This window comes from Temnothorax nylanderi, unplaced genomic scaffold (genome assembly GCF_030848795.1).
Source record: "Temnothorax nylanderi isolate EJ_2023f unplaced genomic scaffold, tnyl_v1.0 TNYL_tig0593_pilon, whole genome shotgun sequence".
Lineage (NCBI taxonomy): Eukaryota > Metazoa > Arthropoda > Insecta > Hymenoptera > Formicidae > Temnothorax > Temnothorax nylanderi.
In genome coordinates, this window is record NW_027249655.1 from 82,437 (window position 1) to 105,887 (window position 23,451).

The 23,451-nt window shown below is 34.1% G+C and overlaps 1 pseudogene; it reads right to left on the minus strand.

Moving 5' to 3' along the window:
• Positions 1 to 1,661: 1,661 nt before the first annotated feature.
• LOC139784164 (uncharacterized) lies at positions 1,662 to 17,997 on the minus strand (annotated as a pseudogene).
• Between the last annotated feature and the right edge of the window lie 5,454 nt (positions 17,998 to 23,451).

Here is a 23,451-nt window from a genome sequence, read left to right on the forward strand (position 1 = left end):
TAATTTGACGTTTTCTATTTTTGCATGGCGATAGAGTGAATTTTCTATTTTTATTTTGGCCCAAAAAACCTACGTTTCTCATATATTTTGGCCCATAACACTGAAACTACTGAACCGATTGGAAAACAATGTGAGACGCGATTGTTCGAGATCCGATTACCTTTACTATGATAGCTTGTGCGACCCAATCGTACGTTTCTAAGTCGAGATATGGCCTAAAATGTGAAGCTATCTCCGAAAAAAACGAAAAAAAAATCCCAAAATTCATATCTCGAAAACCAATCCATAAAAAATTTTTTCTATGTGATTTTCGAGTTTAGCGGGCCAAAATACATAAGAAAAAAATAGTGGCATTGAATGTACATTTTGGCTGTAAACCAGTGTAATTATAGAAATAATAACTGTAAGTAATAGTAAATATTGTTAAGAAGTATCAAATAAATATTTATGCTAAATATAAAAATAATGCTTCTAAAATTTATTTTAAAAATATTTATAAATATTTATCATAAATATTCATAAATATTTTGTGCTGTCTGGGTTGTAGTTAAAACAGTCTTAAATATAAGAACCGACTATGGCCGGACAATCTTAAGATATTATGAACCAATCACAGAGCCATATTAGCATCTTAAGATATTACTTAAGATCGTCTTGAAATAAGATCCGACTATGAATACCAGCCTTATGAATACCAATCATGACGAATACCGGTCAATGGCCGTATTCATAGTCGGATCTTATTTCAAGACTGTCTTAAGTAATGTCTTAAGATGCTAATACGGCTCTGTGATTGGTTCATAATATCTTAAGATCATACTTAAGACGGTCTTAAATATAAGATCCGACTATGAATACCGGCCAATGATCTAGTCTAACCGATCTAATCCGCGTCCCGCGCACAGCGCGCATGTAAACATTGCAGTTTTCCACAGTTCTCTTGACCTTTCGCTTACTCTCGCCTTTTGCTTTTGATATTCGTTATCCGTTATATGATAACCGTTAATTGATCGCGATTGTTTCAGTTGTTAGTAATTCTTCAATTTTGCTGTCATTGTAAGTATATTGTATTATAATTATTGTATATGCATCCAACCCATACCTGTTGCAAGCAAGCTGGCCCGGGATTCTGTAACTCTTAACGACAGTATCGATATCGTTATATTGCTCCGTTGCGCAACTTTTTACCATATATAATACCTGCGCAACGACAATATATAAACGACATTCCCAGTGAGAAATGATACATCGGATCGACGTCGATTAGATATCGAAATCTCGATATCAATATAAAATCGATCTTCACATCATTTCGGTATTCAGGTGGTCACAGCTTTGACATTCATCGATATCGAAATCTTTGAAAAATCGATATATTTCGTATGACAGCTAGAGCGCTTTTATAACGCTTTTTGATGTCATAAAGAGAGTTTGCAAACGGAGGGAATTCCATTCCAACCTCTTTGTAAGAATTTTGACATTTATGAAAAATATAACAATCGAATCAATGTCGAAACAATATCGAATTGATGTCGATTTGAACTCTTCAACATCGATTCGACATTGTTTTGACATCGATTCTATTGCTATTTCTCACTGCAATAAAATACCATATAAAATCAATAAATAAACTAACTAAAATTATCAATTTAAACAAGAAATTAAATTTCAAACTTTTTTATTTATATCCCAAAAAATATGGGATCCCAAATTAAGAGTACAGAGGCGTTTGGCAGAAAACCAAATCTTTACCATAGTCTATTTTAAAGGAATATCTACTGACACATTTCGTATTTATTATTATAACTAACTCACAAAAATGATCAAATGTTTTAAAAAATGGCAAAAATTCTTATAATATAGTAAGAAAGAGAGATAAGAATATAAGTAAGACGTCAAAATAGATTTTTATAACTTAAAGTATTCTCAAAAAAATATAAATAATAACACATACGTTTCCAAAATAATTTAAACAATTTTTTATAATTTTTTTAAATAGTTGATCAATTTCGTGAATTAGTACGTTAAAAAGTACGTTAAAAAGAAAGAAAGAAGAAAAAAGAGGAAACATACACACACGTACACAAATATACATTATAACAGAAAATATTATCATAATTTAATTATATTAAGTAAAAGGTAAACGCAAGAACATAAAATTAAGTAAATATTTGTCGATTTTAAACCACTCAGCTGAAGCTGAGCGGATATCTACAGTAATAAAAAATCACTTCTGATAATAGTTTTACAACAAATTAACCTGTTCAGCTTTCGCGGATTGTACGTAACTTATGGCAAAAAAAATTGTCCCTTTCTACACGAACATCTTTACTTAATACGCTAAAAAACTCGTGCACGTTACACATGGTAATATCCAGAAAGAAACAACCACAACCGTCGATTGAACATTAATCATTGATAAGATTTCTTAAATGTCGCCGGTAATAAAAATGTCGTTCCGTTTATCTACTTTCCTTTCTTTCATACAGTCTGGTCCATAAAACTTGTCGGTTATGGTTAACAGCATTGTATTTCATATATGCAAACCTTGATACATGCAAACACAGACTGTTTCGTGCAAAGGACCACGCGATAAATTACGGAATTATTTATGGCACGTAAACAGAAATTTGAAACGCGACTGAATCTCGATTAAACCAACTCGGATTGAGATACTATTAAAAATATTCACTACTATAATATAATAAAAACCTGGATATCACGTGTGCAATTTCTCAAAATATGGGAAAATATGTCCCAAAAATGTGGAATCTTTAATCCAATTTCTTGCTACGAAGTAGCTTGCTAGTTCCATCCGTTTGTGCGCGCCATGGAGCATTGGCCAGCCAACAACTTGCAACCTTTTCAGCCGCAGATATATCTTCTGCTTCATAATGTAACAGCAGTGCACCTAAACATTAAAAATATATTTATTTAAACTATTAAACGTAACAATATATAGCCATTAAGACCATTTAAGACATCAATTATCTTTAACAAGTTTTGTGAAACTTATTTTGTTTTTTCAGTTAAAAATATATGTTAAAAATATGCAAAATCCAACAAAAGCTTGTTTATTCATTTTTGCTATGATTTACTTGTGACAAATTATTTAATGCTTCAAGCCAAGTGCTTAATATCAATATTAAAACTAGAAGAACTAGATACAATAATAAACCAGGTGTTGACCAATGAAATTATAAATATTCTAGTAAATTCGTTGACTTTTGTAATTTTCACTAAATTTTAAAGTACACAATCGACCCCCAGGTAGAACAGAGAAAGTAATACGATAAATGACGGTTTTGACGTCATATTGACATCATTTTGACTGTTTTCACTGGGAACAAAAATGTAATGCTTTCAAGTCACAGAAATACCTGGCAATACCTTCAGTACTTTTGCTCACCTAGAATAAGTTCCCATGTCTTCAGTGCATCAAACTTTTGTTTTCCCTTGGCTCCTTGAAAGCTGAATTTGTTTGCCACATTGTTACGAAGTACATTTCGTAATAATTTTCTGACTGAACCCTCCAGGTTATTTCTGTCCACAAATCTTCCAAGATACATACTCTGCAGAAAGAAATAAAAAATTAATACATAATTTATTTAAAACGTAGATATTACCTTTGCCAAGCATACTACACGATGAAAAACTTACTGCCGCTGATAAATTTTCATTATTAGCTAAAAATGTTTCCAAGTCATGTAGCTCTTGTTCAGATTCAACTGGAAGTGAAGGGAATCCTGTGGGTCTTTTAATAACTTTCTCACCCGGAAGTAAATGCCTATTTAGTTTCTCCTGATTCAGTAAACAAAAATCCAGTTTGCTACTCAGTTGTTTTAATTCTTTTTTTATTTTATTATATGGGACGAGATCGGAAAGAGAAATATCTGCAAATCAAAACAAACATGATAAAATAAAATTTATATGTACAACAATAACTAATTTTTTCTTACCAATAAATAATTTTTTTACTTTACTCTCTTACCTGATTTTTTACTCTGAGACGCACAACTGCTTCCAGACTTCTCCGACGTCCCAGATCGAAACGAACAATGATTATTAGCATGCGACTTATCACTGAAGGATGAGCTTTCGCCTACGGCAGGACAGGGCAGACTTGGCAAAGGTTTACTTTTCATCAATTCACTTGAGTTAAAAACAAAATCTTTAGATGAGCTGGCTGAAACTTCGGTATCTGTAGAGAACCGTTGTTCAGGAATATTCTTCAATGGAATTGATTCATTCAAATTTTCAACAAGTTCTTCTTCAGTATTTTGTCCTACTTCAACACTTGGACTTCTATCCAATGAACTATCATCATCCACATTTTCTTGATCAAACATCTCTGTATTTTCATACAAGGATGCTTTATCCTTGCAAGGTTTTTGAAGTTTTTTACTTCGTAACAGACAAATTTTTTTAGAAAGCGCATTTTTTTTCTTTTTCTTTCTGCATTTTTTCCCTCATGTTAAAGATACGTTTGGCAACTTGTTTTCCGTCACTCTTTCCAGAGGATTTGCAAACAATTGTCTTGTAAGTTGATTGTTTCTCTAGCTGGGGAGAATGCTGCTTCTGCCGTACTAATTTATGCGGAGATGTAAGAAATCTTTTTGATTTAACAAGAGGAACAGGAGGAGGTGTTGGTACTGTCTTTTTGGATTTTGGAAGACTCTTTTTGCTTAGACTCTTTTGCTTCTTTTTGACACTAAATTCTTCAGATCCGGAATCTGATTCCTTTTCTGACTCAGTGTCCAAGTGTTGCACCTTTCTTTTTATTCTGTACCCTCTACCTAATTCACGATTATCTGTTTCATAATTGGAATCCTCCACATGTCCCTTGCATGAAGTAGCAGCCTTGTTATATAAATCTGCAACAAATATCAGATAACTAAACAAACTAAGCAAATGGTAATGACAAATACTTCTAAATAACACTAAGCGCCCATATATGGGTGTTTCTACGTAAATAGCGTTTTTTACTGTCCAAGCTTGTTATATGTTCATGATTGAGAGGAGGGTAAGCAAGCGTTGTGAAAGTTCACTACTGCATCGTATTTGAAGTATCGCACAATAATATGTTAATTGGGGAGTGGCTTATCCAATGGAAACATGCAGAAACTCCTAAAAATGTCAGTTACCTGGCCTGTCCATTGTCGAAAATTCTCTATTCCAGTTACACTTACTCCCTCCAATTGCAAACTCAATTGAAAATTCCCCATGTTCATTCAATCATAATATAGAACTAAGATTTTAACATCATTATTAAACATAAATCTCCCTTTGGAACCGAAAAAACCGGCTTCAAACTTGGTCCGGACATATGGAGTAAAATTGCACATTTTGAATTTTACCGCGGTTCCGCCATGTTGCATCGATTCAATGGGAGTCTGGTGTGGAGATTTCAAGAATTGGACATCAGGTGTGTTGTTTACATTGTTGGTGGTTGGTTGTTTTGAGCGTGATACAATCGTAATCGTGTATTTCACTTGAGAAAAGGTATGTCATAAAATTACGCGTCATTTGCCTGGCACATCTTTTTTTATTATATCGCAGTAAATTTTTCCTTCTAGTGGTAAAATTCTGATGATATTCGGTAGGCTAAACTTGATTTTTAATGGAAATTGGTTTACGTCAATTCAGGAGAAAGTGAGATTAATTCAACCATGAAATGTCAGTCTACTGGCATGTCATTCACCTGGCCATTCATGGGTTTGACGTTGAAATAAAATCAAACACGGTAAAAAACGTTGAAATAAAATCAAACACGGTAAAAAACGTTGAAATAAAATCAAACACGGTAAAATACGGCGAAATAAAATCAAATACGGTAAAATACGGCGAAATAAAATCAAATACGGTAAAATATTTTTTTGGCCCCAAGGGCCCCAAAACGTTTTGGCCCCAAAAACGGAATTTTTTTGACATTTCCTCTCAAAATCACTCATTGTTGAGGTAATTCAATATTTTACTAGACATGCAAAGTCGACTCATTACCGCACTTTACCAGATCACTGATGAATAAGCCATTACTTTCAGGTTTTTGATGTTGTAGTACGCTGGCTTTCAGGGTATGTTTCTGCTTCTATATTCACTCAAAAACAGGAAAAAAAAATTTTTTTAGGTATGTTTGAAATTGAGAGATTTGCAATCTGAAAAAACGCTATTTACGTAGAAACACCCATATAAGGTGAATTACTAAAGGTATTGCAAGCTAATATTTTTAAAACTCAACAAGATATAAAATTCTTATTTTCCACTGTTTGGTAGCGGGCATTTTGTGATAAAGTTAATTTTCTAAAGTAAAGTTGTTAAGGTCATTCCAAAAACACCTTGATTTTTTTAACTAACAACATATACTTAAATATTAGCCTGCAACACTTTTAGTAATTCACTCTGCAAAAATCTTACAAAGATAAAGCATCCTTGTATCAAAACGAAGAAACACTTGATCATCAAAATGTAGACGATGATAGTTTATTGAATAGAAATCAAAGTATTGAAGTAGGACAAAATATTGAAGAACTTGTTGAACATTTTACTTAAGGCTCCTGGTCCCTCAGCCGAGAACTCTGCGTTGACGGTGGCGACGTACCGTCGCGGCAGAAATCAGAACCCTCTCCAATGGAGAATTCTGTCCTTTGTAACATGTTGACAACCTATTTTGTTGTGCGTGCTATTTCTTTATTATTCGTTCTGTGCTTGTGCTCTAACGTTTAACGTATTCGTGAAAGTCGTAAAATTGGCCGAAAAGTAAGATTTGCACGCGGAAGGAACGTTTTCACCTCCTTTCGATAGTCGTTAAACGGCTGTTTTTCTCGTATGTTTAGGCTTCGTTTTATGGCTGTTTGTTTATTGTCGAGGGAAAAGGGTAGTTTTCGGCCAATTTCGGAAGTGTTCTGAAACAATCTATAGTGATGTTTTATTGAAATGTCTTTTTATTTGAAAATGGCACGCACAACAAAATTGGGTGTTTTCCTCGCCTCGATAGTAAGAATCCAATATGGCCGCGGTGACTACCCAGGAGCCTTAATCAATTACTCCAAAAATAATTTCTTCTGTTACAGATCTAAATAGAATAACCCTATGGAAGTTATTTAATTACAAAAGCTGGGAAGCAATCTAGACAGGAAAAAATGTTTAACACTTAATTCATTGACTGCTTAACATAGGAAACGTAGAGATTTAACACTTTTAAATTAGCATGAAAAAAACAGACAAAAACATTACAAGAAAAATAATTAAATTATGAAAAAATGACTAGACAGAACAAGAACAATTGCTGATGGTATAGTAAAATTAAGAAAAAGACATAATACTGACTTAAAAATAGTTTTGCAAAAATAACTGTATATTTTTTGAAAGAGTAATTTTATACAACATGGAAAAATTTGAGATTTTTAACATATTGCTAGCATGAAATACGAAGGTGCTTCGAATTATTATAAATATCACTGGAACACAACCCATTACAATTTATGCTTTAAGAAGTTGACAATTTTTCCCCACCTTTCCCATAAAAAACCTACTTACCATAAAATCTCTTAATCAAAACGGTTTCCTCTCCCCAATTTGGATCAGGCGGTTTTTCCTTCCTTACTAAGCTTCCGGCATCTACAGATCTAGGAGGCCATTTTGTCTGTACTTCCATATTTTCATCTAATTCAGTTGTGAACCATCGGGTAAGACCAATAGCATAAAATACATCGTCATCAGAAGTTAGCCTCTTTCCTTCGTGTGTTAAAAATTTCAACACCACAAACTGCAAAAAAGACACGATAAAATTTAAAAAGGGAAAGAACTAAAAGTGTATGGAAACATTAATTGTTATCACATCAGGAGAGAGATCAATAATAGAAACATAAAAAACTGATAATTATCGTACAAATACAAAAAAACTGTTTTTATTAATAATTTTAATTAGAAATTAGAATCACAAACAGAACATCTATCATATTATCCAAATTTTATGTAACATAATTATGTTACATTCATTTAAATGAATTTATACTCTACATCACAGTTGTTCAAGCTCTAAAATACAATTTTGCTATACAGCAGCTCAATTAACTTTATCACATATGCAAATACAGAAGGGAAAAAGACAAGAAAACAAATTAGAATATACAATAAATCACTTTAGTGATAATTATACCATTACACTGAAAGAACAGAAATATTAATAGACTACATTACTTACATTGCTTATCAACTATACAGCATTAGAAGGAGACAAAGAAAAACTAGTTGAGGAGAGGCATAGTATGAAGCAACGGAAAACATAAAAAACATTCTCTATCGGGAATAAGCCAGCATTTAGCAACAACTTCAGTAAGAGGAAAAACACGCCTTTCCTCACTGATATCTTTTAATTGTATAATGCCTAGTTCTGACGAAGGCAGAGGATACTGATAGACGTCTTCCATCTGTGTAAAAGAGTATCCAACAAAAAAAACTTTACCATGTCTCTGTACAATATTGTGGAGGACAGCAATATCACCCTCAACAGTTTTAAAACAGGAATCTTTCTTGTTGCACTTAAAAATTGTATCGTTTACTTTAATTCTTCTGAATTGCAGACCATCTATTATCTCATTAAGTACAAATCTTCTCTGAGCTTCTAAATGCACTTCATTCTCATGATCTTCAAAGACAATATCAACATGTCGTGATTTCTCCAAATCACGATATGCAGCTTGTTTGAGCGGTTTATATCCCGATTGCAGAGATGCTTTAATTGAAAACAACTTGTTCTCAAAAGGATAAGCACTAAAAGTATCAAGTGCGCCATGTTCTTCACATTTTTTAGACAGGTGACACATGCTGTGAACGTTATACACAACAAATCTTTTTCCAAATACATCTGCAGAATGATTAATAAAGGTCCTTAATAATTGGTCTGCATAGCCACAAAGATTTCTCACAAACACAGGACTTCTTAAGATATAAATGGCAAAAGTAAAAAAAGTTTATAAACATTTTCATCTAAATAATCACGAAAAACTAAAACACCATCATACAGCAAAAGTCGTCTGTACTCCGTGCCTTTCATATAGGTAAAATCCTCGAAAGATCTTGGAGGTCTATTGAAGTCCGATGGATATGAGTCCCTCAGCATTTCTAGCTTATGGGAAATAGCCGTAACAGTGTCACGGTGCAGCTTCCAAGGTCCATTCCATTTTAGAAGAGCTAAGAGGAATCTCTTGAACACACCTAAATCGATAAGATGTAGTGCATCTAAGCGGAACTGAGACACTAGAAGACCTTCTATGTCAAGCAATGGAGAGCGGTCCAGATGATGATATGGTTGTTCTTGGTCACGAAATGACTCATCAGTTCTCAGAGTCTCATCAAGTTTTATATATGTCATGCGATGGTCAATCCATTCTCCTACAACCTCACACTTCTCACAAGCGCAATATCCTCCATGTTCAATACAACACTTTACTTTTGCACGAGCTGGGGCATCTAAAATATAATGCCTAATCGAAAATTTATAAGCAATATCATTGTTTGTGTAACCATTTTGAAGCAAGTGAGCAACTTCTTTCACAAAAGGCTTAAGAAAATCCTTTACACTAGGATCGATTCTTCCTTTAAAAAGTGCAATAATAAAAGGCTCATTTTTTGTTCTTACGATCCTACCTAATATAGGCCAAAATCTGATCGGAGAGCTTTTGTGGAGAGGGAGTCCATCCATATTGATATCAATGATAATTTCATGAAAACGTGCTAAATATTCCTGTAAATCCATAGAATCTAAATTGAATGTAATTCCTTTATACCATAATTTTCCACCATCAACTGGTATTAAATTAATTCCAGGAGTTTGTAAAAGGGTTTTATAACTAAGAGGTAAGTTTGGAAATACAGGATGAAGTTTAGAAAGTAGATCATCTAGCTTCCTCTTTGAAAGTCTTCCTGGCTCACGAGCCCATGCTTCTATAGCAGCTGTAACATACTGAGCCTTCTCATTTTCATTAGCAAAATCCACTTGCTCTTCGTCTGATGTATTATTTTCTTCGTTACTTTCAGAAGTAATGGAAGCAACATCTGTCTGAACCTCTGTTTGTGATGAAACAATACTGTCACTGTTATCATCACTTGCAATTTCAGAAGCAGTAAGATTCACGCTATCAATTTCATTTATTGATGAATCCAGTCCATAGTCAATGTGTTCAACAGCATTCTGTTCATTCTGACTTTCTTCATGAAAATAAACGCAGTTATAGCCATCATCTTCAGATGACTCATTACAAAATGTAATATTTTCCTCCATATCATCAGTACTGTCACTGAGAGAATTAAAACGCTGCTGTTTCACAATAGCATTGACTCTGTCTAATCTAAGGCGCTTTGTAGCAAGCTTACGTATTTTTCGATTTAACGATCTCTTGAAGTTCTGTTCTATGATCTTCAAAATGAACAAAAAGCACGTTATAATGTTACAAGCTATAATATTAAGACACCTTAAGGTTATACATGGTGTTTTATTTTAAATGTGAACTTTAAATATTTCTTGAACAATGCATTTTAGAGAAAAATGTTTTAGACAAAAGTTACATGATTTGGAAAAGGGCAAATAATGGTAATATCAATTTTCAAAAAAATCGATTTTTCAAGGAAACACTAAGGTCACCATCATTTTAAAAAATGGAATTATATGATTTTCTTACATAAGATAATTCTTCTAGTTATTCTGCATATCAAAGTATTAAGGTAAAATGATCAAAAAATCAATACTTTATGAAATATATAATACTTTATTCTGACATATTTTAACGTGAAATATAAAATATCTCATAAACTATTCATTTTTTTGAAATTGTACCTTAATATTTTTATGCACAGAATAATGAGATAAACCAATTGGTGTAGAGAAAACACATTCTCTTAAAAAAAAGATCAATTCTGTTTTCTTTACACTAATTGGTTTATCTCATTATTCTGTGCTTAAAAGTATTAAGGTGCAGTTACCAAAAAATAAATAGTTTACGAGATATTTTATATTTTACGTTAAAATGTATCAGAATGAAGTATAATATATCTCGTAAAGTATTGATTTTTTTAATAATTGTACCTTAATACTAATAATTTATATGCGGAATAACTAGAAGAATCATTTTATGTAAAAAATTATATAATTTATGCTCGTATAAAAATAAAATTGAGGAAAAAAATCGTCAATAATCGTGCCGAAATGGATGTTAAACCATATAATTATTAAAATTGCAATACAAAACTGGAACGTTTTGACTTCACCGAGTCTTCTTCAGCCGATAGTATATTTAAAAATATCATATTTAAGTTAATAATTAAAGCGCTATATAAATCTTAAACCTACGGGGCCACGAATGATTATTGGCCTTTTTTTTCCTCAACTTTATATAATTTAATTTAAAAAAATGGTAGACCTCTGTTTCCTTAAAAAACTAATTTTTTCAAAAATTGATTTTACCATCATTTGTCCCCCCCCATAATCCATGCAACTTCTGTCTGAAACATTTTTCTCTAAAATGCATTGTTCAAGATATGTTTGAGGTTATCATTAAAAATGGAACATCCTATATATGATACACTTAACTCTCTTTTTACGTGGTAAAGTGTACTGTGTAAGCGTTAAAAAGATCACATTATTTGGGGAAAAAACTCGTGTAAAGAAGATATAGGAATACAAAAGACATTTTATTTTACACCGTAGAGCAAAGGAAATCGTGCAAAAAAAAATTGCGTTATATAAAAAAACTGCATAAAAAAATAGTCAAGAGTACAAAGATTGTCGGAACTGTTTCAGATAGTGTCATAAACGTAAGTCGGAGACATAAGTTTACGCATGATTTGACATAAACATCACCGGTATCATATAAAATATTGCAAGATCTTTAGTTCTATAATAACTATAATTACAGTAACTATTTTTTTTTCAAGATATCTAATTGTTTATAGTAAGTAATATGTTCATAGACTACTAAAAAAAAAATAGGGAACACTTTCTATACTAAAAATTGAGCTATTTTCAAACCGCTGAAACTCGGCGAAAAATCATTGTAGACAAAAAATTAAAAAAGCATTTTAAAACTTACAGTTTCAACTTTAACACGCTGCCAATAGCTTTTTAAAATTCGTTTATCTTCCTTGTTTTGTGCTTTAAAAACTAAATCTATACTTTTTAGATATGGTATCAATACTCGGCGAAAAAATCATCGTAGACGAATTAAAAAACCATTGTAGGCGTGTTAAAGTTGAAGCTTCAAGCTTTAAAATCTTTTTTTAATTATTTGCCTACGATGATTTTTCGCCAAGTACCGACACTTCTAAAAAGTACAGATTTCAACATCGTATATCTCGGTCAAAAAAATCACAGGAAAAGTTTAAAAAAAGCATTTGGTTAGCGTTTTTTTTAACGATTGTAGTTTATAAAACTTGAGCCGAATTTTTCGACAGAAATTTTTTTATTGAGCTGCAGAATGTCAAATACACATAATTTTAAGAAACAGAACAATATGTTCTTTTTTAAATCACGGAACAAGAAAAATAAACAAATTTTGAAAAACTATTAATAGTAGTTTTTTAAAGTTGAAACTTTTAACTTCAAACTTCAAAAAGCTTTTTTAATTTTTTGTCTGCAATGGTTTTTCGCTGAGTTTCTGCGTTTTGATAATAGCCCAATTTTTAGGGCGTAAAAAGTGTTTTCTATTTTTTTTGTAGTGTATTTAACTATATTAATGTTAAAATATTTTAATGTTTTTAAGAATAAAATATATGAACTGATAATGTATATATGACTGTTGATATCGATGTTGATATGTATATCGAACGTTGATTATACTTACAGGCCTATCGTCCTCTGCCATCGTGTATTATTAACGTCTTCTTCTTCAAAAAGATCGTCTAATCGTCTTTTTCTTCTTCTTATATATCTTCTTATATAATATTGGCTCTTGCCGCTTTTCAGCGAACAATACGGCTCTTAATTCTTCTTCTTCAAAACATCGAGTGCGATGGTGCGACCGTGCGATAATGTATATATGACTGGAAAAAATTATTCATAAAAAAAATTATAAGACAATTTTTTACAAAATACTAAAAAATATCACTCAGTATTCGACAGCGATTATTCATCGACGATTATCAATCGACATCGATGTCAAATCGACATAGATTCAACAGATTTCATTTTTGGCTAGAATTCTTATAACATGATGTTTTTTTATTTTACATAAAGCCTGGTCTACACAGAGATGCCAATGGTGCTGTTTTGCCCGCTGCCTGCGGCCTGGTGGAGACACGCACACAGCTAACGGAGCCGTGTACGTGTGACGCTCGAGCGTCACAGTCGTTACACGTACACGGCTCCGACAGCTGTGTGCGTGTCCCCACCGGCCGCAGGCAGCGGGAAAAACAGCACCATTGGCATAACTCGTCTACATAGGCCGCAGTTCGCAAAACGAAAGACACACGCACAGCTACATGTTAATCTGACCTCTTTGTGTATTGAAATGTATTGAAATGTTACGAAACGAAGCAAGAGAAACGATCTCACTGCGAATGTCGACGTGTATGTACAAACAAAAGAACGTAAAAACAAATAAACACTTTTGGTGCTGATGGAAAATACACTTTTTTATGAAGTTAGAGTTCCGAGTATCTTAGAGCATAAGCTGTCGTAGTTTCCCGCGGTAACGAAAAGTAAGAAAATGTAAAAACGAATAATCGACAATCCTTCTGCTTGGAAACTGATGTTTATTTGTTTTTACCGTTCTTTTGTTTGTACACGTCGACATTCGCAGTGAGATCGTTTCTCTTGCTTCGTTCGTAACATTCGTGTAAGTAAAGATCGTACGAAAATGACACACAATTTTAACGAAACGCCGAAATGACAGACATGATATTGCTTTAATGGCAAGTACAATCGACGCCCACGAATAGCCACAAGAGCCTATGCTTTAACATATCCAGAGCGAAAGCATCCGGATCATGTAGTTTTTTAGGAGGCTGGAGTCGCGGTTGCGAAAATTTGGTCAAATTTAAACCTGTTAAGCGTCCAGTATTTATTTACAAAATTTTCTATTAATATTTAAATATTATGTATACTTGTATCATTATTTGTAAATATTATGTACTTTTATTATTGTTTAATTATTTTCGTAAAGGACGAACACCGCGAATAAACAAGCGGCAATTGAGCAAATGGTTGTGGACTATCCGACAACAAGTACGCGAACTATAGCCACTACCAAGAAATTAGTCAGTCAACGGTATGTAAGGCTCTAAAGTCGGCTCACCTTCCATCCTTATAAAGTTATTCTGACCCAAGAATTGTATGCTAATGATAAACCCCGTAGGCTGGAGTATTGTAGTTGGCTCCTTAATGTGAGTGAGGAGAATTATGACTTCTCCAAATACATTCTTTTCTCTGATGAATGTACCTTTCAAAACAATGGCATCATTAACCGCCATAACTCACGTTATTGGGTCAGAGAGAATCCTACTGGATGGAACAAGCACATTCTCAGTCAGGTGGTCGGTGAACGTTTGGGCGGGTATTCTCGGTGATCACATCATAGGTCCATATTTATTGATGGCAAGGTCGATGGCGAAAGATACCGAAATTTCCTTACAAATAAACTTGTTGCCCTTGTTAGATGAGGTGCCACTGGAATCACGTATTAATATGTGGTTCCAGCAGGACGGCCATCCTGTACACACTGCCAAGGCAACAAGAGAGTTATTAAATAGGAAATTCGGAAACCGTTGGATCGGACTTTATGGTCCCCGCGAATGGCCACCGCGTTCACCAGATCTTACACCTCTTGATTTTTTCCTATGGGGTTATCTGAAGCAGCAGGTAATACGCTACGCGACCTGTTAGCCCTGAAGATCTGAAGGATAGAATTGTACGAGCTTGTCGTGCAATTCGTCCTCAGACCTTACGCCGGGTACATAAGGCATCTTGGACAGAGCAAGTACTTTGTGAAAAAGTGGAAGGGGGTCATTTTGAGCCTTTTCTCAAATAAAAATAGAAATATGTTGTGAACATGTTACGCATGTCACACGCTGATATATTTTTTATATATCCGTATGTGCTTTTACGCAATATGAGTGTTTAACATATTTCTGTTTGAGTCTTACATACCAAAGAAGTCTGAAAAGCGTGAAAATCAGGTAAATTTTTAAGCAATTATTTTCATACGCAAAAAATATGCGGTAAAATATTTATTCTTATAGAGAAATAGAGCCATGCAATTATTCTATTTATAAGAATATGTATTTTCCCCGCTTGAAATTTATTGAGTAAATTTAGCTTCGAGCGTACTACATATTGCCCGTAATGCGATTTATAGTTCTTAAGGCGCTTGAATTCAAAAGGACTTCGGTTCGCGCGGCTCAACGTACGCCACAGCCGATAAGTTAGTTACAAGTACGGTCGGTAGCTCGCCTTTGATGGTAAAAGACTGGTTCAGGAAAATAAAATTCACCCTGTATATACATTGCATGACCGCTTATGATTTATGATAATCGTAAACATTTCAAAAGTATAGCTTTACATAACAGAGAGACAGATTTTAGCTTTATATATAACAATATTGTGCCGTGCATCACTTTTTGCGCAATATTTTACTAACATTTGTGTGCAACACATCTTTTTACTGAATTATGCAATATAGATATCTACAGAGTAATGAAAATTCAAATTAAAAATAATGTATTACTTATTAATTTTTAATAGTAATTATTTCTTTACTTATTAATTATTAAAAACGTAATCCAAAATGGAAAAACCGCATTGATTTATTTAAAAAATAATGCGTAATAATAAAAAAATCGCATGATTATTTAAAAAGTAATGCGTAATGAAAAAAAATCGGATTAATTATTTAAAAAGTAATGCGTAATGAAAAAAAATATCGCATTGAGTATTTAAAAAAGTAATGCGTAATGAAAAAAAAATCGCATTGATTATTTAAAAAGTAATGCGTAATAAACAAAATCGCATTGATTATTTAAAAGTAATGCGTAATGAAAAAAATCGCATTGATTCTTTAAAAAGTAATCCGTAATGGAGAAAAATCGCATTGATTATTTAAAAAGTAATGCCGTATGAAAAAAAACGCATTAATTATTTAAAAAGTATCCGTAATGAAAAAATCGTTGAAATTTTGTTTATTATCGTTTTATGTACGGATTATGAAAAGAAATATTACTGTTCATCCCTGCTTGATAACATATAGTAGGCGAAGAATGAATATAGTACGTAAATTGTACGTGTAGGGGAGACCGGGGCTAACTCGGCAACCGGGGGAAAACTTGACACTAGGCTTATTTGCCATTTAAATCTATCGTAGAAACTTGCCTTTCCTAATGTAAATGCGTCTTTAGTGCCAGTATATCAACGGAATTTGGTAACATTCTGAGCTTATAGTGTAATTTTTAACAGCGACATAAGCGTTTTTGATAGTGAAAAGTAATTTTTCCTGATCTCTCGAAAATGTCTACTCTTTCATCGAGCTTTACTCTTGCGAATCTACCGGTAAGGTGATTTTGATGGGAAATTCGATGCTTTATACGAATCTGATAATAGTTTTTGCATATTTTCAAAATTTTTATATTTTTGGAGTAACAAAAGTAAAAAACGACATTCGGGGACAAAGTCCGACGGGGCAAAGTCGACACGTTGTTTTATTGGCTCCCATAATAAACGATGCTTGTGATTGCAGCTATATGGCCCATGAAAAATGTGTGCGCACGTGTAATCGCGAATTTACTTGCATAAATTGTTTTCAGACATGAGTTTAGATGAAAAATAATTGAATGTTCAACAATTTTTGTTCTCATTATTTCAATGATTGTTTTACTTAATTCCAAATTTTGTACTTTCTAATACACGATAAACAAATCTATATTTAGTTTCAGACAATAAAAATAATTCCCGATCAAATTGTGTCGATCAGGCAAAGTGTCGAGTTTACCCCGGCATTTTTTAATTTGAAAATTTGTCTTCGCGTCACTTTTCCTTTCCCGGGGGCAAAACTAAGCGACGTACAGCAAAATTCCTTAAGCAATTTTGTACCTGAAGGAACGCTCTTTAAATGTGTACCATTAAATTTGCTTGAAAATTTTAATTATTGTTGAAAAATTGCCTTTGAAAAAATGTGTCGAGTTAGCCCCGGTCCTCCCGTACATAATATTGTGTCTTCATCTCATTTTCCATGGGCGCCATCATGTTGATTGACGAGAGACATAGCAGTAACATTAATTGTCATGTACAGGAGTAATGAAAATTCAAATTAAAAAATAATCTATTACTTATTATTTTTTAAAAGTAATTATTCTCGTTACTTATTAATTATTAAAAAAGTAATCCGAAATGGAAAAACCGCATTAATTAGTTAAAAAATAATGCTAATGAAGAAAAACCGCATTGATTATTTAAAAAGTAAGGCGTAATAAACAAAATCGCATTAATTATTTAAAAAAGTAATGCGTAATGAAAAAAATCGCATTGATTATTGTTTCGTGCTCGACTGGATTTTGTTGGAGCGCGATGAATGCGGAGCCACTCAGACAGAGTGCGAAACGAGGGTGAGGGCGGCGATTGAGAACTCGTCAATTGATCACGCAATTTATTTACAAGTCAAAGTTGTTACACGGACACTGTCGTAGCCAGAATTCGATTGGCGATCTGGTTGGTCTTTAGCGGAGACGACACGGATCTTGCCGTGCGTCGATCGGATGCTCCTCCTTCGGAGCGAACGAACTCTTGGCAGCGAGACGGACTACACACGCTCCCGCTTTTCACGGACAAATGTCCAGAGCTGAACTTCGGGCTGAGCTCGATTATAACGGTTGGAGTGTCTATCACTCGCGCACTCAGCGAAAAAGACTGGCGGCGATGCCGCGCTTAACGGTGGAGAAACCACGCACAAATTTTCAGCCGTGATGCGAAGAGAACTTTCCGCTACCGTGTACGAATCGAGTCTGCCCGCCGTTCGCTCGCTTTCGCTCCGAGGGCCCGCGCGCACCGCTCCAAAGGGCCGCGTCAACGCGTGATCTACCACACCGGACCGCGTGATCGATCAATCCCGTGTGAATCGAATCCGTGCCACGAGACTGGACCGCAGGCGCATAGCCGTCAGCCTCGCGGCACGGTTATAACGCTCCTTAACAATTATTTAAAAAGTAATGCGTAATGAAAAAAAATCGGATTATTATTTAGAAAAGTAATGCGTAATAAAAAAATTGCATTGATTATTTAAAAAAGTAATGCGTAATAAACAAAATCGCATTGATTATTTAAAAAGTAATGCGTAATGAAAAAAATTGCATTAATTATTTAAAAAAGTAATGCGTAATGAAAAAAAATCGCATTAATTATTTAAAAAGTAATGCGTAATGGAAAAACCGCATTGATTATTTGAAAAGTAATGTGTAATGAAAAGAATCGGCACACTAATTATTTAAAAAGTAATGCGTAATTGAAAACCTTTGTATTGGTTTTAAAAAAATAATCTAGTCATGAAGAACCGTAATACATTACAAAAAGTAATGCATTATTTTGAACCCTGGATATCTATTATTATTATTGTTGGTGGTGGTATTATTGTTAGTATTATTAATATTATTACTATTGTTCTTTATTTTGCTAATATTTAACTCACGTTGTCATATGAGATAAATAAATAATTCACAAGTTTAGGTCACAAGACTTGGCATTATTCAATGATTATATTCTTTTTTTACATCTAAGATATTTTTGAGAGAAGTTACAAAAAATATACGATTGAAAATGATATTTTAGCTAATATGTTATTGAATTATTATATCTCAAAAATGTTAATGTATTTCTTGTATTTTAATAGGAATTTCTAATGATCACAATGAGTGAACGTGATAATGTGAACATGACAATGGAGAACACCACAGCACCATCAGTGGTTACTAATGATGCTGAAACGTACCAGAGAGAAGCAAACGTATAAGCATTGACACCTTGCAAAATGCGCACTGATGAAGATAAAAAATGGTCTATTGTAGAATTTGAGACAGACACAGAAGACGAAATTGAAAGATTCAAGGATCTCGTTCCATCTGCATGGATTTCGAGTAACAAACAGTTTGCTGGTATCCTATGCATGATCATAAAAGCGACAATTCAAAAATTTGCAAAACGGTGTACAGAAATAAATCCGAAATGGGATTGTTTTTCCATGCAAATTATTGAAGAAAGCATTGGTATTTTTTTCAAGATTTTACACTGAGAAAAAAATGTTAACTTGGCTAAAATTTTTAACTGATTATTATTTTTTTCATTGAAATATTTATGTATTTAAATTAAATACGACGATACGATGTATTTAAATTAATACGATATAATATTAAATCTAACATGACGTAATTTGACTTATTGTCTTCAAATACTTAAATATTTCAATTAAAAAATAATAATCAGTTGAAAATGTTAGTCAAGTTAACAACATTTTTTACCTAGGTACCTAAGTCGTCTACAGACGATTCCGAGTCTCGACATCGAACTCGCGAAACTCATGTTCGACCGTTAGACGCCGTGCCGTCGTAAGCGGTGAGATCCCGACGACGGGCAGAGGCGCCGTACGGCAAACCGGGCTCGTGCGACGACCGGCCCGCGAGGACCGGCCGCCTAGTAGTGTGTCACATTGTTTTGAGCCTTTCAACTCACGAGACTCCTAGAGATATCATTGCCACCTTTGACTAGAGAGGATACGGCCTTAGAGGCGTTCAGGCATATCTGGCACAGTCTCAGTGTATGCAATTTATTTGTCTTGAAATAATATACATATTGATACTTTTATTGTATATTCTTGCGATTGCAGAGAACTACCCGTGTGGAAATTTCCCCATCTCTTTCCCACTTATTGTTAGATTCTGACGAGATTTCCCTAAGAAAGGAAAACTTAAAGGATTCCGACCTGTTTTTCTAGCATAGAACCTATCTTTGATTAGTTATTAGAAAATGTAAGAATTTCTGATCAGTTCCTAATTAGGAAATCATACGTATTTGCACACGCGTAGATCTCTAGTTATTCAATTTGGATCCCAATTGGTAATTCCTAGATTTGTGCTTGGCGCTGCAGTCGTCTAAGAAAAACGGAAAAAGTAGGTAATACCCATATAGGAATCCTAATTGTAATACCTAATTTTTAATTTAATAAATAACATATGAATAAGATAACCTGAAAGTATAAAAAGTGTTCCTTCTCAAATCGTTTGACATTTGACTTTTATTTGCCTTATTTTTAATTAAAATGGATAGTGAGAAAAATAGAAAAAAGCTCGAGAACGGAAAAGAACATACAGACAAGTTAGAAAAGAGGTACAACAAGAAATTCAGCAAGTGCATGCTGACGGTAAATATATACAGCACATATATGTAAAATTTCAATATAAATTAAATATAAATAGGAATAAATTAATTAATTAATTAATGAAAATGTAAATTTAGTTTTAGAAACAATAAATAGCGACAATAACGCTTCATATGTTGGCAATGAAGTTATAAAAGAAGAAAATTTGGTAATTATTCAGTTTACACCCCTCACCTCCGATTTTGATGTACTTAGGCTTAATCGACGCGTTTTTGCTCAAACGACCGAATCTGGCAGAAAAAAGTGTCGCTCTGCCACGCGAAGCGAGATATTAACAGTTAAAGTTGACAGGAAGCAGGTTATGATTCCCGTCATACCGACGAGATGTAGCAACACTGAACATGACCCTGCGGCCACATACGCATGCTCAGTGGCCGCACGCGCATGCTCAGTGGCCGCCGCGCATGCAAAAGTGCGCCAATTTTAAATATGATGACTATTGACTGGTCATCGTGCGGAATAACCAAGCGTCTTGATTCAAGCAGTTAGGTATCACGCCTGGGGAGTTTGTTTAGTTTTATTATGCGGGGGAGGGGGTTCCGCCGCAGGCTACTTTATGTAAAAATCACAACTTCTATAAAGCAGGGCATATCTACGTGTGTGTGCCCTGCTTTAACGAAAATCACAACTCTATAAAGCAGGCATATACACACGTGTGTGTGCCCTGCTTTAACGAAAATCACAACTTCTATAAAGCAGGACATACACACGTTTGTGTGTGCCCTGCTTTAAACGAAAATCACAACTTCTATAAAGCAGGGCATACACGCACGTGTGTATGCCCTGCTTATAGAAGTTGTGATTTTCGTTGAAGCAGGGCACACACACACGTGTGTATGCCTGCTTTATAGAAGTTGTGATTTTCGTTAAAGCAGGGCACACACACGTGTGTATATGCCCTGCTTATAGAAGTTGTGATTTTTACATAGAATTAGCCTGCGGCGGGTGCCCTTCCCCCGCATAATAAACTAAACAAACTCCCAGCGTGATACCTAACTGCTTGAATTAAGACGCTTGATTATTCCGCATGATTGACCAGTCATCATATTTAAAATTGGCGCAGTTTTGCATGCGCGTGCGGCCACTGAGCATGCGCGTGCGGCCACTGAGCATGCGTATGTGGCCGCAGGGCATGTTCAGTGTTGCGATATCTCGTCGGTATGACGGGAATCATAACCTGATTCCTGTCAACTTTAACGTTTAATATCTCGCGTCGCGAGGCAGAGCGACACTTTTTTCTGCCAGATTCTTTCGTTTCGTACAAAACGCGTCGATTAAGCCTAAGTTCATCAAAATCGGAGGTGAGGGGTGTAAACTGAATAATTACCAAAATTTATATCATAATGATATTTTTGCTGAAAATTTTGATAATGAAGAGTCCTTTGAGAGAGATAATATAGATATACCAATAAACGAGAATACAGAGAGTGTATTAGAAAATTTTGATTCCAAAAAAGGTTTATATCTAAAAAATTTTATATTATAATATTTACAGTAATATCTATACTAATATATAAAATCCTTACGGGTGGTGTATGTTTGAACGTTAATAACTTAAAAACTATTGCACCGAATTTTTACCACAAGTATATGAAATAGGGGTATTTTCCGGGGAGTGCTATAGGGTGTGTAGTTATCTATTTTCTGGAAACCGATTTCTTTATTTTTTAATATTTAAAAATAAAACCACTGCCAAGGGAACGGGCTTGGAAAAATTAGCGGGGAAAGAAGACCCTGTTGAGCTTGACTCTAGTCTGGCACTGTAAGGAGACATGAGAGGTGTAGCATAAGTGGGAGATGGCAACATCGCCGGTGAAATACCACTACTTTCATCGTTTCCTTACTTACTCGGTTAGGCGGAGCGCGTGCCCCGAGGGCTTCGTGCCCCGGCGGTCACGGTGTTCTAGAGCCAAGCGTGTCACGCCACTCGGTGCAATAGTTTTTAAGTTAAAAACGTTCCAACATACATCACCCGAAATGTGATGGACCGAATTGGACCGAATTTTTACCACAAGTATATGAAATAGGGGTAGAATTTTCCGGGGAGTGCTATAGGGTGTATAGTTTTTCGTTATCTATTTTCTGGAAACCAATTTTTTAATTCTTTATTTTTTAAATATTAAAAAAATTAAAGAAATCGGTTTCCAGAAATAGATAACGAAAAACTACACACCCTATAGCACTCCCCGGAAAATTCTACCCCTATTTCATATACTTGTGGTAAAAATTCGGTGCAATAGTTTTTAAGTTAAAACGTTCCAACATACATACGTTTTTAACTTAAAACTATTGGATCGAATTTTTGCCACAAGTATATGAAATAGGGGTAGAATTTCCGGAGAGTGGGAGCAAGCAGAAAATGTTAAACGGAAGACTAGGGAAAAGAGCCCTGAAAAGCGTTTACGGTAAAAATTTTAAAGATGTATATTTGTTGTCTTTTAAAAAATATTTTTAAAAAAATTTTTCGTTGTATAGGAAGCGAAAGTGTAACGAAAAAGATGAGGAAAAAGATAGAATGTATAAAATTTACTGCAGAAGAAAGAATAAAAAATAACTTGAATGTTAAAATGCTTTATATATAAAAAAATATTTATTAATTAAAATTGAATAAATAAAATTTATTTTAAAAATATCTCTTTTTTTTAATGATTTGGTATTCAAGATCTCGAATATATCGTATTCATGTATTCACTTATTATAAATGGTGATTGGTATAATCGTTCGCCTGTCTTATGTGTGGCATGCTTCATATGTATGTGTCAACTTGCGAGGTTCGTTTCGCAAATGACTAAAAACTTACATAATTATTAAAAGTAAGGTATTGCAGTCTTCTTGCAATACCTGCAGTTAAAACGAGAGAAAAAGACAAAGAGACAGAGAGAGAGAGAGAGAGAGAGAGAGAGAGAGAGAGAGAGAGAGAGAGAGAGAGAGAGAGAAGAGAGAGAGAGAGAGAGAGAGAGAGAGAGAGAGAGAGAGAGAGAGAGAGGAGTGAGAAGAGAGAGGTAGGAGTGGAGAGAGAGAGAAGAGAGAGAGAGAGAGAGAGAGA